The 10,000-nt window shown below is 38.3% G+C and overlaps 1 long non-coding RNA gene across 1 annotated transcript in view; it reads right to left on the reverse strand.

The window, feature by feature from the left end:
- Window positions 1-8,891: 8,891 nt before the first annotated feature.
- The window catches only part of LOC135093359 (uncharacterized), a 9,474-nt gene continuing 8,365 nt past the window's right edge, over window positions 8,892-10,000 (reverse strand). Inside the window, exon 3 of the long non-coding RNA XR_010263324.1 lies at window positions 8,892-9,277. This is a non-coding gene — a long non-coding RNA (uncharacterized LOC135093359). The remainder of the gene's footprint in view (window positions 9,278-10,000) is intronic.

Genomic DNA, 10,000 nt, shown 5'->3' on the forward strand with positions numbered 1-10,000 from the left:
TCCCTTTTCTTTACTTTCTTCTGTTTTTTCCTTTTTTTTGTTTCGTTTTTTTATTTTTTTTTATTCTGTGTGATGAATTGTTTGTTTGTTTGCTATTTGTTGTTGTTCATGTTACTCCTTCCTCCTCCTCCTCCTCCTCCTCCTCCTCTTCCTCCTTCCATTGCTCCCTAAGCATCTATTTTTCTCTATTCCCTTCCTCTCCTCTTTTTTTCTTCTTCACACTATTTATCAGACTTCGTGTTTATTCTAACCATTTCCTAGTAATCTATTTTAAGGGAGGGAGAGAGAAGAGGGGGAGGGAGAGGAGGGAAGAATGAGAGAGAGGGAGGGAAGGGATGGAGGGAGGGAATGGAGGGATGGAGGGAAAACAGTGTGAGAAATAGATACACTTTTCTTCACTTGCCATATATAATTTCCTCCTCCTCTTCCTCCTCCTCCTCCTCCTCCTCTCTTCAATTTGTCCTTCTCCTCCTCCTCCTCCTCCCTCCTCACCTCCTTTCCTATATAAGGGTATGTAATCTTCCCTCCCTCCCTCATAACTCTTCCTTTCCCTCTTCTTCCTCCTCCTCTTCCTTTTCTTCTTCCTCCTCTTCCTCCTCCTCCACTTGTTCCTCTTCTTCTAACCCCAACACGATCGTTTATCCTCTTCTCTTTCTCTTCTTCTTTCTCATTTTCCTTCTTCTCCTCCTTCACCTTCTTTATTTTCTTTATCCTGTTCTTGTTGTTCTTCTTTGTTTTTTTTTCTTCCATCCCTCTCATCTTCTTTTTCTTCTTTTTCTTCTTCTTCTTCCCTCATTTCAGTCCTCTAACTCCACCTATTGCTCGCTTCCACCTTGCATTATCTTCTGCCTTTTTGTCCTCCTCTTCCTCCTCTTCTTTCTCCTCCTCCTCCTCCTCCTCCACCTCCTCCTGCTCCTCTAGTCAAACGGTCGCCTGTCTGGTGTGGGCAGGACCTCAAATTACACCGCTGAGATGACCTAACTGAGGGAGTGCCGCCGCGCCCGCACGCACGCAGAGGTAATCACCGGGAGAAGGCGGGGAGAGGGGAGGGGGGAGAAGGGGGAGTGGGAGGGGGAGAAGAATGAAGAGGGAAGGGACAAGTTGACGATAGGGGTGAGAAGAATGAAGGGAGGGGAAAGAGAGAGATTTCCTCCTCCTCCTCCTCCTCCTCCTCCTCCCTCCTCCTTTCCCTCCTTCTCTTCCTCCTCCTCCTCCTTCTTCTGTTTACTACTACTAATACTCCTACTGCCATTACTACCACCCTTAACTACTACTACTACTACTACTACTACTGTGTGTGTGTGTGTGTGTGTGTGTGTGTGTGTGTGTTTGAAATATTTACTTGTTTTATATATATGTCTTTTTTTTTCTTTTGTGTTGTGAAATATTTTACAATCTTTCAACGAACAATTTTCTATTGTGGTTTAATTCTTTTTTTTTTTTTTTTTCCCAAGTTGCTTTTATGTCAGTTGAGTTCATTGACTATTTACTTATTTATTCATTTATTTGTTTATTTATTTTTTTTGACCTCCTGGATGCTTTATTGATGAGAAACACTAATGATTCTTATGTCCTTGTCATTCTAATATACCACTATTATCTATTTATTTATCTTTTTACATTCCACGTTTTTTTAAATTTTTTTTTATTATGATTTCATGTGTTTGAGATTCTTTGTATTTTCTATATCATCGTGTAATTATACTTTCCTTCATTTTATTTATTTTTCTACGAAGTTTTCATAATCGGTATTCGAGAACGGCTTCACACGTTATATAAGCCTAGTTACATTTTCCTTTGGCCTCTTTATTCATTGATATGTATAGATATTTAAGTTTTCCTACGATGTTTTCACTATTAGGGCATTTATTGGCCTCCCACGCTATTTATCTACTTCCCCTGCTCCTTCTATCCCTTGCTGTATCTTGATCTTACTCTTGAATCTTCGTAAGTGTGTGCTGGCGATTAGATTTTGTTTCCCATAGTGTGTGTTGACTGTGCTGAGCGATTAGATTGTGTTCTCTCCATAAGATTCCAGTGTGTTTTGCTTTTCTTTGCTTTGTCTGACGTAGTGAGTTACCTTTGCTTGTAAATCTTGTTCCCGTGACTTTTATGGGACGTAACCTGAATGATGTGAATAATCAATCTTGTGCTTGTATTTTATTATGGTCGATCAATCAATGAATCAATCAGCTAATGTGTGAATGAATTAAAAATGAATGAATAAATGAATCTATCTATCTATTTGTCTGTCTGTCTGTCTGTCTTTTTATCTATCTATCTATCTATGTGTATACGTGTGGAGAAGGGAAGAACAAGAGAGAGAGAGAGAGAGAGAGAGAGAGAGAGAGAGAGAGAGAGAGAGAGAGAGAGAGAGAGAGAGAAGAAGAAGAAACAAAGAGATGGAAAACAAGAGAACGCGGAGAGACGAAGGGAGAGAGGGAGGGGGGAGAGAAGGGGAAGAAAGGAAGGGAAGGAAGGGAGAGAAAAGTTATATTCACTCACAAAACTGCAACGTTGCTTACATTACTGGTAACTTTGGCTTTAGTAATGGAGGGAAGGAGGGAAGGAGAGAGGGAGAGGGAGGGAAAAACGGAGGAAAGGAGGGGACAGAGGAAAAAGGAAGTAAAGGTAGGAAAGGGAAAAGGAAACAGAAGAATGGAGGAAGAAAGGAAGAGAAGGGGGGAAGATGGAGGGAAGTGTGGTAAGAATGAAGAAACGAGGGAGATGGAAAAAAAAAAAGAGGAGAAAAAAGATAGGGGAAATGAATGCTTAAAAAAAAAAAAAAATAAAAAAGATAAATAAAGTGAATATATGAAATAAAACAAGACGAAAACACAACAAAGAAACAAAAGAAGTAAATAAGCAAACAAGCAAATAAAGAAGGAAGGAATAAAGAAAGGAATAAAGTAAAGAAGGAAAGAAGAAAGAAGAAAAAAGGAAGGAAGTAGAAAAGAAGATTCCAACGAAAATTGAAATAAAAAAAGAAAATTAAAAAAAGAAAGAAAAGAAAGAAGAAAGAAAGAAAAACAAAAACAAGGAAGAGAGGAAGGAAGGAAAGAAGGAAGGAAGGAGGGAAGGAAAGAAGGAAGGCAGGAGGGAAGGCAGGAAGGAGAGAGGGAAGAAATGAAAGAAAGAAGAAATACAAAAAATAAATGAAAGAAAAGAAGAAAGGAAGGTAGGAAGGAAGGAAGGAAGGAAGGCAGCAGGGAAGAAAGGAAGGCAGGAAGGAAGGAAGGAAGGAAGGAAGAAACGAAAGAAGGAAGATAGAAAACCACGAAAAGAAAAAAAGGAAATGAAGAAAAGAAGAACATTCGAAGGGAGAAAAATAGCAGAGAGAAAAATATTTAGAATAAAAAAGCAAAGAAAAGGAAGGAAGGAATGAAGAAATGAAGGAAAGGAATGAAGGAAGGAAGGAAGCCATCTGAGTGGTCGTGTGAGGGTAACAGCAGTAGTAACAGCAGCAGCAGCAGCAGTGGCAGCAGCAGTAGAAGCAGCGGCTCCCTCACTTTCTCCTTCCCTCCTTCCCTCCTTCCCTCCGTCCCTCCCTCCCTCCTCCCGTCCAATCTAGCTAATGGAACGGAGTCCACAACACCAGATTAAAATGACCAAATTGCGTTACATGTGGACACAGGACGAGGAGGAGGACGACGACGAGGAGGAGGAGGAGGAGGAGGAGGAGGAGGAGGAGGAGGAGGGTTAGAAAGAGGAGGGATAAGGATGAGGGGGAAGAAAGAAGACGAGGACGAAGACGAAGAGATGGAGGAAGGTCAGGAGGATGAGGAGGAGGAGGATGAGGAGGAAGAGGAGGAGGAAGAGGAAGAGGAGGTGGAAGAGGAGGACAAAGAGAAAGCATTCAAGTGAAAGGACAGACAGTCAGACAGACAGACATGCATTTGTGGATTAAAAACTTCCTCCTGCAGTTTATTATTATTATTATTATTATTATTATTATTATTATTATTATTATTATTATTATTATTATTATTATTATTTTTATTATTGTTATTATTATTATTGTTGTTGTTGTTGATTTTGTCTGTTGTTGTTGTTGTTGTTGTTGTTGTTGCTGTTGTTGTTGTTGTTGTTACTACTAATACCACTACTTCTACAACCACTACTCTACTACTACTACTACTACTGCTACTACTACTACTACTACTACTACTACTACTACTACTACTACTACCATCACCACTACCGACGACAAGAAGAAGAAGAAGAAGAAGAAGAAGAAGAAGAACAACAACAACAACAACAACAACAACAACAACAACAACAACAACAACAACAACATCGATCAGCTTACTCTCAAATTTACCAGAAAGAAAACGAAGAAAGTAAAGAGACAAAGAAAAAAAAAAGAAAAGAAAAAAAAGCAGAAAGGAAGAAATGTATGATGAGAGAGAGAGAGAGAGAGAGAGAGAGAGAGAGAGAGAGAGAGAGAGAGAGAGAGAGAGAGAGAGAGAGGAGAGAGAGAGAGAGAGAGAGAGAGAGAGCAATTATGTGATGGAATTTAAACTGGTAAGCGTTCAATGAAAAATAAAATGAAACAAAAAGAAATTAAAATGACGTAAGGATGGATTTTTATTATTATTATTATTATTATTATTATTATTATTATTATTATTATTGTTGTTATTATTATTATTACTATTATTATTATTATTAGTAGTAGTAGTAGTAGTAGTAGTAGTCGTAGTATTACAACTTATATCGTTAATAGAAACTTGCTTCATATGTTTTATAATAATGATTTGATTTTTGCAAGATTGTATGCATGTATGTATTTATGTATGTACGTATGTATGTATGGAGAGATGTTTAAATGAATGAATCTCATACATCTATCAGTACATTAAGCATCTATTTATCTATCTATCTTTTAATCTATCTGTCTATCTATCTATCTATCTATCTATCTATCTATCTACCTGTCGAGAGAGAGAGAGAGAGAGAGAGAGAGAGAGAGAGAGAGAGGAGAGAGAGAGAGGAGAGAGAGAGAGAGAGAGAGAGAAGATATTTTGGTGTGGCTATCTGTTTACCTTTATACATGCGTACATACATACATACATATATACATAACTATAAAAAGGAATTGTTTTTGTTTTTCTTTTTTGTTACTATGATTTTATTTACTGTTTTACTGTGTTTATGTTTAAGGTTATCGTTCGTGTAAAGGCGGATAATGAGTATGAAAAAAAGAAAAAGAAAAAAACGTTACGTAGATGCAAATCGTTATACCCCGCCTTGCCAATTATCGTACAGTAAAAAAGGAAAAGAAAAATGGTAAAAAAAAAAACACGAAAAGAATAAAGAAACGAATAAATGAATCAGTGAAATATAATAGAAGATAATGAAAAATAAAGAGATAAAAGTGGGCAGGAGAGGAATGACAGACTTGAGGTGGTAATGAATAGCAGGTTTAAATTTAAAAGGATTACAAGAAAGAAAGAAAAAAAAATGTAAGGTACGGTGATCTTCAAAATGAGATAAATAAATAAAAGCAAAAAAAAAAAAAAAAAATATTAAAAGGATAAATAGAAAATGAATGAAATAAAGATGAAACAATAATAAATAAACTACTGCCAAAAAAAAAAAGAATAAATAAATAAATAAAAGTAAAATAGATAAGTAAATAAGAAGTAGTATGGAGTGTGCAAAGATGTAGATGTTGATGAATGAAACTCCAAAAAATAAAGTGCGTAGCGAGTATACTATTAAATACACACACACACACACACACACACACACACACACACTTACGCAGACACACTTAGATACACTTATAAATTTTCCTAGATGAGAAGAAAATAAGTGAAAAAGGAAGAGAAATGCTGTGACGAAAAATGAAAAAAAAGAAAAAAAGGTTGACTTCACAGAGAGAAAACTTGTCGAGTGTTTCAAAAAAATAACAAAAACCTTTTACCAGAGTCACAACATTTTTTTGCTCTATTTTCGGGATTTCAGAGTGACAGAAAAGTTTGGCTGAATTCGACAAAAAAAAAAAAAAAAGAAAAAGTGAGAGGGAGAAAATATATAACATCATAATTATCTTTCTACAGGCAACGAAATGAGCACCCACTGCCACTATTATTACTACTACTACTACTACTACTACTACTACTACTACTACTACTACTACTACTTCTAGTACTACTACTACTACTACTGCTACTATTACTACTATTTCTTCTATTATGATTACAATTACCAGTATTACTACTCTCTCTCTCTCTCTCTCTCTCTCTCTCTCTCTCTCTCTCTCTCTCTCTCTCTCTCTCTCTCTCCTCTCTCTCTCTCTCTCTCTCTCTCTCTCACCTGCCTTCTCTGTTTACTGAAAACCGATATTCCCAAGGGTGTCATCCCCCCCCGTCTCTCTCTCTCTCTCTCTCTCTCTCTCCTCTCTCTCTCTCTCTCTCTCTCTCTCTCTCTCTCTCTCTCTCTCAAAGTGCAGAGTCACTAATCGATGGCGGGCAGGAGGGAGGGAGGGAGGGGAGGAGGAAGTCGGAGATAACGAGAAGAGAAAGAGAGACGTGTGAAAAATTGATTGATGGAGGAAATTTGACACAATAAGTAAATAATGGAGGAAGGGAAGGAGGGGTGGAGGGAAAACACACATCTGCACACATAAAATACACCTCTCTCTCTCTCTCTCTCTCTCTCTCTCTCTCTCCTCTCTCTCTCTCTCTCTCTCTCTCTCTCTCTCTCTCTCTCTCTCTCTCTCTCATAATGATCTCACTGTTGCATCGTCAAAATATACTAATCAATTAATCAATCAATCTGTTAGCCAGTAGTCAGTTGATCAGTTAGCCAGTAGTCAGTCAATTAACCTTCTAAAAGTTGGTGAGGTGAAAGGATTCGAGGTGACACAACGGGTCTCACAACACTACTTGACTCTTTTCCTTGTTATTGTATCCGTAAACCTTCTCTTAGGTCTTCTCTTTCTCCAGCTGGGTTGATCAGTCTCCACCTTCCTCCTCCATCTCTTGCTGTCTTCTATGGCTATTTTCAAACTAGTTGCTCTTCTGATCTTGCTAACTGTATGCCTTCCCTTCCTCCCGTGGCCTCGCTGCACAAAATTTTTTACTTCTTCTCTTATCTGTAGTCTGTTCACCTTCCTAGCGCAAGAGTTAACCAGTGTTCTTAATCTTTCATACCTTTTTTTTTTTAATTTTATTTATTTTTTTAGTAAACTCTGGAACTCTCAGTCTGCTTCTGTATTTCGTCCTCCCTATGACTTGAATTCTCTCAAGAGGAGGTTTCAAGACACTTTTCCTCATCATTTCAGACAGTTCTCTTGATTTTATTTATTTTTTTTGAGATTTGCACCTTCAACGGGAATTTTTTTTTTTTTTCAGCCGTTTTGTTTCCCTCTTGCATGAAAAAAAAAAATAAAATAAAATCTTAGTCTCTCCTCTTGACACGCCCAAACCACGTCAGTCTCGCCTTGTCCCCTAACCAAGCAACATGTGCCGTGCCTCTGATGTATAACAATGGTAAAAGTCGTAGGATTCACTCATACATCCACGCTGGTGACGCCTAATGGTGATGAACGTCCGCAGAATTCATTTATATATCAACCGCATGAATCTAGTCTAGGATCAAATCACATAAGTATTCACCTTTTTTTTTTTTGATAGGTAAGTAATGTTGATAATGAACATTCTAAGTATCCGTTCATTTTATCATCCAGACCTCTAACAAAATGACAATAAACGTTTACAAGAATCCATTCATTAGTCTGCTGTGATAACGTTAGAAAATAAACGTTTGTATAATCCGTTGACAGGTAAGTAGTGATGATAATGATAAACGTTCCCGGTAATCCATTCATTTTATAGTCCAGATCCCTAACAAAATAACAATAAACAATCAAATCAATTCACCACTGTTAATAATAAAGAGTTCATAAAGAAACCGTTATAAGAATCCGTTAACATTGATGTGTCTGTAGTGAATAATACATTAATAATACGCAAGACTCGCTCGCGTAATTATATTCAAACCTGTCTTCTCGCTGTTCTCTCATTACATTAAACATTGACTTGTAATCGCCACAATACGAATACGAGTGGATGGAAGGATAAGTAAGAAATCTGGAAAGTAAACCCCCACTGAAACCTATGATATATGTAATGGGTTCACACAACGAAAGTTCAGTTCACCATTTCATTGCGATATCCAACGATTCCTAACGTGAGAGGCAAAACACAACACCTTCACAAGCACGTGTAGGAAAGAATAGAGAGGATGAAATAACTGAAATAACTCTCTAGCGTCTTCCCTACATAATGTCTACATACATAATTAGACATCACGAGTGGTTTGCAATTAAGACGAAGTGTGACAAATAGAAGTCAAGGGATTAACGAACACTTTTTGCACGAACCTAATCCGTTTATCATGAAAGGGATTACTGTGTTTTTAACCCTTTTACTGCTGTCGTTCTCTTTGCGTAACATTCAAATCTGTATGGAAATATAGTTTGCATGGACAGATAAAATAAAGAAGCAATAAAGGATTAATTTTGTGTTTTCCTCGGCTACAGGAACTTTTAACAGGCTTCTACTACAAAAAAAAAGGTTGTCTTAGAAACTATAAGGATTGTGGGAAGTGAAGGGGTTAACTTGCTTAGTCGTTCATAACATTTATCTATAACACCTTTTAACACCTTTTTAACACCTTTTTAACACCTTTTAACAGGCTTTACTACAAATAAATACTTGTCTTAGAAACTATAAGGGATTGTGGGAGGAGAATATCTATCAGTGAAGGGGTTAACTTGCTTAGTCCTTCATAACATCTATAACACCTTTATACACACCTTTTTAAACACCTTTTAACAGGCTTTACTACAAAAAAAAAGAATAGATGTCTTCAGAAAACTGCAAGGGACTGTCTGTGGGAGGAGTATACCTATTCAGTGAAAGGGTTAACTTGCTGAGTCCTTCATAACATCTGTAACATCTCTTTTCGTGGTATTCTACGTTACTTCGAATAATTTATCTCTTTATTTATTCATCTATTTACAGTAGTCATAGTACAGTTAACACAATACAATTACGTTACTAAAGGGACTGCCATGTGTAGGCCTGACTGGTTCTTGCAGCTTCCTTTGTGTTCTTATGTTCATATTTTCGGAGGCAAAAGTTCAGTTCTCGGTGAGGTTCTGTTTTAAAACACGTGGTTACATTTTCTAATCTCTTTATGTTGATTCTTTCCCTCTCCTCTCATTTCATTTGCTTATTTGCTTCCAGGATGAGACACGAGACACCTATGGATATGTAGATGTAAATTAGGATAAGTACCTCTCTCTCTCTCTCTCTCTCTCTCTCTCTCTCTCTCTCTCTCTCTCTCTCTCTCTCTCTCTCTCTCTCTCTCTCTCTCTCTCTCTCTCTCTCTCTCTCTCAATGCGTTAAAATAATAAAGAGCTTCATCCCCTAATAAGCCTCATCTCCCCCCTCTCCCGCTCCCTCTCCCTCTCCCTCTCCCTCTCCCTCTCCCTCTCCCTCTCCTTTTCCCAAAACACTCCCCTTCAAATCCCCCACAAGAGGGATCTCTCTCCCCCTCGTCCAAAGCAGTCTTTCCTCCCCTCTCCCTCCCTCCACTCCCCTCCCTCTCTCCCTCCTCTCTCTCTCTCCTCTCCCATGCCCCAAGAGACCCCTTTCTCTCCCACACACGAAAAGAGGCCACCGCCCTCTCTCTCTCTCTCTCTCTCTCTCTCTCTCTCTCTCTCTCTCTCTCTCTCTCTCCCCCTCTATACAGATTAACCTCCTACCCCTCCCCGACCTCCTCTCTTCTTCTCTCCCTCCTTTCCTCTTTCTTTTCTTTCCTCCCTCGATCTCTTCCAAAGAAAGTTGTATCTTCCCCAAGGAGTTTCTCTCTCTCTCTCTCTCTCTCTCTCTCTCTCTCTCTCTCTCTCTCTCTCTCTCTCTCTCTCTCTCTCTCTCTCTCGCGGGGCAGAGGAGAAACACGAGAAAGGAGTCATATCTTTGCA

Source organism: Scylla paramamosain, chromosome 42, assembly GCF_035594125.1.
Source record: "Scylla paramamosain isolate STU-SP2022 chromosome 42, ASM3559412v1, whole genome shotgun sequence".
Classification (NCBI taxonomy): Eukaryota; Metazoa; Arthropoda; class Malacostraca; order Decapoda; family Portunidae; genus Scylla; species Scylla paramamosain.